This window comes from Megascapheus bottae, chromosome 9 (assembly GCF_031878675.1).
Source record: "Megascapheus bottae isolate mThoBot1 chromosome 9, mThoBot2.hap1, whole genome shotgun sequence".
Lineage (NCBI taxonomy): Eukaryota > Metazoa > Chordata > Mammalia > Rodentia > Geomyidae > Megascapheus > Megascapheus bottae.
In genome coordinates this window covers 55,485,209-55,490,729 of record NC_143517.1, presented here as the reverse complement: position 1 = coordinate 55,490,729, position 5,521 = coordinate 55,485,209, and positions in this window count along the sequence as shown.

Here is a 5,521-nt window from a genome sequence, read left to right as displayed (position 1 = left end):
GAAATGGACTTAACGTGCCAAAGTTAAACTACTGCAGATGGCGGAAGTTCTGCAATGTAAATAGAACACTAATGAAAAAACAACTTGTAAAATTTCAGAGTTTAGGACAGTTCGTTTTTATTCTGTTGGGATGGAAACGTACTGCACGTTGGACTTTGTGAAGGGGTGATGACCACTAGTGCTTCTTGTCATTTTCAGTGCAGCCTCCTGCTTCATGTCTAGTTAAGACAGGCTGGACTGCCCGAATTCTTCACATGTGATTAAGCTTATACCTTTTGAGTGACCAAACATTTTACAGAGTAAAAATTACTTAGAAATGGGAGAGAAAAAAATACTGACTTATTTCTGTAAATTATTTATTAGCCTCTGCACTAAGATTTTGTACAAGGGCTTACAAAATTTCAAGTGTAAAAATAAACACACAGGAGCCAGGAGTTTGGCCTAGTGGTAGAGTGCTAGCCTAAAATGCATGAAGCCCTGGGTTCGATTTCTTGGTCAGTATATACACAGAAAAAGCTAGAAGTGGAGCTGTGGCTCAAGTGGTAGAGCACCAGCCTTGAGAAAGGTCAAGAACAGTGCCCAGGCCCTGAGTTCAAGCCCCAGGACTGGCAAAAAAAAAAAATACACCCATACTGGAAGAGAAATATTTGTGGTATCACTGGTCCTTCATGATTAGATCTTTAAACTCACTCGTGGATACCACTATTGCTACTTAGAATATGGGACTTTTTTTTATTACTCATTTGTTTTGTACTAAGCTAAAAATAATGCTGAAAAAGGAAAAGAAACTGGCGTAAGTTGAATAGAGTGAAATACCATGCCAAAAAATGTGAAAAAGAATCATATGGTAAAATATTCTTAGTGGGTATTTTTTGTTTTGTTTTTATAACATGTGGAAGTCAGAAATGTTCATATGGGCATCGGATCAGAATTTTCAAGAATTACCTTTCAGTGGAATTTCACCTTTTGTAACAATTTCAGTGATTAGAGGGAAAAAATTCTGAACTGATCCCAAATAAGTTAAAAGTTAGCTTTTTACTTTGAAATCATGGGAGTGCTCTTCACTCTTGCCATATCAAGAGACTGGAGGCTCAGAGGAACTTACAGACTTTGTGAAGACCGGTGCTGTTGATTTGAGTTGAGAAGGACCTTTTCTTTTCATAGGACCACTTTTTAAAATGGGCTTTCTTCTTAGAGGAAATGTTCAGTTTAATTAGCTTTGAATTTTTTAAAATGGTTTTATGATGATCACATGTAGTGGGCTTGGCCAGTTTGTCTAATTTAATGAATAATAAACATTAAGCTCTTGGTTAAATGTTGTCAGCTAATGAAAATGTTATGAAAAGCCTTGAATATGCATGCTGCTTTCATTTTTATAAACTTTTTATTTTTTAACTATAGCTTTATTAGTAACTCCAAATGCTGCAATTTTAGCTGATTTTTCCCTCAGACAGCTGGCTTTGTGGGTGGCTTTTTTCATACTACTGGTACTTTTTTTAAAAGAAGCAATGTAAAGACTGTAACAATTGAATGCACTAAACTGTTTTTTTCTTTTATATATTCAAAACTTCTTAAAGCACTCTGTATTATAATGATTAAATTGCTCTCTTTTTTAAACCATTGCTGATGTGGTCTTTCGTTTGGCAGTAATTTTAATGTTTTCAAAATTTGAAATGTCAAGTATTAGAAATGAAGCCTTTGACTATATTTATATTAATATGTAATATGTAACTTGTAATATGTTAACTGTATAGCTGTAAACAACTATTAATAAAATTTCCCATCACTTTTATAGGCTTGATGAAATTCTGCTCTGATGTTCGCTAGCTTTAAATATATTTATTTGACAGAGCAACAGAACCTTTCTTTCCTGGTTGACTGTGACCTTGAATACAAAATAAAAGCAGTGATGAGTAGTTTTCAGTGATTTGTTTCCATCTTTAACTGAGTCAGTTTTTTTTTTTAATGTTGAGTCAGTTTTTTTAATGGTGGTAAAGTATACACGAAATTGGCAGTTATACCCATTTTGAAAAGTGTACAGTTTAAACAAGGTGCTGGTAACTCCTTCCTGTAATCCCAGAGGCCCATCCCAGGCAGGAAAGTCTGTAAGACTCTTACCTCTAATTAGCTACCAAAAAGCTGGAAGTGGAGCTGTGGTTCAAGTGGTAGAGCTCTAGCTTTGAGCAAAACAGTTCAGGGACAGTGCCCAGGCCCTGAGTTCAAATACCAGGACCAGCACTCACAAAAACACATATGCAGGGGCCAGGAGTGTGGCCTAGTGGTAGAGTGCTTACCTAGCATGTAAGAAGCCCTGGGTTCGATTTCTCGGTACCACATACACAGAAAAAAAAAACCCAAAAAACAAACACATGTACAGTTTAATGGCTTTATATTCACAATGTTGCACACCATCACTTTTCAAAAAAATTCCATCGTAAACAAAAACTTGTTTCCATGAGGCAATAACTCCACATTTCTTCTAGCTCCTGCTAAACTCGAACCTACTTTCTGTCTCTATGAATTTGCCTGTTACTGATATTTCAAATAAGTGGAATCAAGCAGTATTTGTCCTACTTGGGTCTGACTTTCTTAGCACAATATTTTCAAGCTCATCTATATATAAGGAGAGAGGGAGAGAGAGACCACATTTTGTTTATCCATTCATCTAATAGACACTTGGGGTGTTTCTACTTTACTGTGAATTTTGCTGCAGCAAACATAGACATTATCTGTATGGGCTCATGTTTTCAGTTCTTTTGGATATATATCTAGGAGTGAAACTCTTCAATTGTATGGTATTTTTTTTTTCTGCCAGTTTTGGGCTTGAGCTCAGGGCCTGAGCACGGTCCTTGGGATTTCTCAAGGCTAGAGCTCTACCACTTGAGCCTCAGCACCACTTCCAGCTTTTTTCTATGTATGTGGCACCAAGGAATCGAACCCAGGTCTTTGTACATGCTAGACAAGCACTCTGCCACTAGGCCAAACTCCAGGCCCAGTTGTATGGTAATTCTGTGTGGAACATTTTGAAGGTTCACCAAACTGCCACAGTGCCACAGCATCAACAGTTTACCTTTCACCAACAGTGTATAGAGATTCTAGTTTTTCACATCTTTGTCCAAACTTTATGTTTTCAGTTTTAAATAATTACTCTATAGCCAGGCTTCAGTGGCTCATGCCCGTAATCCTAGCTACTCAGGAGGCTGAGATCTGAGGATCACAATTCAAAGCCAGCCCGGACATGAAAGTTTGTAAGACTCTTACCTGCAGTTAACCACTATAAAAACTGATGTGGCACTATGGCTCAAGTGGCAGAGCACTAGCCTTGAGCTGAAGAGCTCAGGGACAGTATCTAGGCCCAGAGTTCAAGCCCCACGACCAACCGAAAAAAAATTATGTATATATGGTGCAGATCAAAATAGGGAGAGACAATAATTATAGTCTCCTTAGTTAGTGAAAGTGGTATTTCACTATTTTTTTTTATGTGTGCTGGGCCTGGGATTTGAACTAAGAACCTATCACCTAAGCGTTTGTGTTCCAGGCTACAGCTCCACTTCTGGCTTTTTAGTAGTTACTTGGAGATAAGAGTGTCACGGGCATTTCTTTACCACCTGGGCTGGTTTTGAACCTCAAATTTCAACTTCCTGAGTGACTAGGAATACAAGTATGAGCCAGTGGAGCCCAGCTTACTGTGGTTTTTGACTTTTATTTCTTCCTACCACTTTATCAGATGGTAACTGACCATTTGTCAGTCTGTTCATGTCCTCTGCCTCTTGTTGAGTTTTAGGAGTGTTATCTTTTTGGAATGTTATGATCTTATCAGATAGATGACTTATGAATGTAAACATTGTTTTTGGATCCTGCATATGCAGATTTTCCTACTCATTAAACATTTTTTGTGGTGTCTAGCCTATATTCTGTCTTAGTGAATTTACCTATTTTTTTGTTGTTGTTGGTAGTGGGGGCTTGAACTCAAGTCCTGGGCACTGTTCTTGAGCTCTTTTGATCAAGACTAGCACTGTACCACTTTAAGCCACAATGCCACTACGATTTTCTGGTGGTTAATTGGAGATAAGAGTCTCATATACTTTTCTGCCCTCGTTGGCTTTGAACTGTGATCCTTAGATCTGGGCTTCCTGAGTAGGCAGGATTACCATCATGAGCCACCAGCACTTGGCTATTTCAAATGTGTTACTGTATACTACTTAACCTTTGTGTTACTACTCTCGGCAACCTGAGTCATTCCTGACCATGGACTAAATGACAAAGAAATCTGAGTTGCCCAATATGTTCTGCCTCTCTTGTTCCAACTTACATGCAGTAAGGAAGGAGCCACCTTTTTGCAGTTGTCTTAGTGTCATATTTTCTGTAGTTGTGCTTCTTGCTGGCAATTCCGTTGACCCCAAATAGTGCGGAAGAGCTATTTAGTGTTCCTAAATACAAGTTTACTGTGTATCATACATAAAAAATACATGTCACATAGGAGTGATAGTGCTTTTGGCCATAAGCATTATGTTAATTAATCAATAGTGTATGTTAAATAAGTTAAGTTTATATAGAAACTCACAAAACAAGGTTATACATTGATTGATGGAAAAATATAGTGACCAGAGGCTCCCAGACTAGCTCTGAGTATATTTATTTTCTTTCTTTTTTTTTTTTTTTTGCCAGTCCTGAGACTTGCACTCAGGGCCTGAACACTGTCCTTGGGCTTTTTCCTCAAGGCTAACACTCTGCCACTTAAGCCACAGCATCATTTCTGGCTTTTTCTATGTATGTGGTACTGAGGAATTGAACCCAGGTCTTTGTGCATGCTAGGCAAGCACTCTACCACTAGGCCAAACTCGCAGCCTCTTTTTTTTTTTTTTGCTAGTCCTGGGGCTTAAACTCAGGGCCTAAGCACTATCCTTGGGCTTTCTCAAGGCTAGAGCTCTACCACTTGAGCCATGGCACCACTTCTGGCTTTTTCTGTGCATGTGGTACTGAGGAATCAAACCCAGGTCTTCATGCATGCTAGGCATGCTTAAGGGACAGCACCAAGGTTCTGAGTTCAAGCCCCAGTACCAACCCTAAATAATAATGCCTAAAGAAATAGGCATGATCTCAGAATAGGAGAGGATGGAAATTCTAAGATCAGTCTGACATAAAAATAAAAGATAAAAAATAAAGCTACCTCTGCTTTGTTCTTGGGAGAATTTTTGTTGTTTTGAGACAAGAGTCTTGCTACGTAGCTCAAACTGACCTGGAGCCCTCCAAGCTCTGCCCCCTGCCTGCCAGTGAAGGATAACAGCAGCTACACCAGGGCCAGCGTTAGAGAAGGACGGCTGAAAGAAGAGTATGTGGACTCTTGCTACTTGATAGGCACTTTGCACTAGTCCATGCCTATTTCACGAATGGGTGGCATAGCTGGTGGAGAGGGTTCATGATGCCTTCAATACTATGCAGTATTGCCTTTGACTTGGCTGGGGACATATGATTAGGATATAGAACCACCTTCTTTGAACTCCATTACTTCTGGTGATAT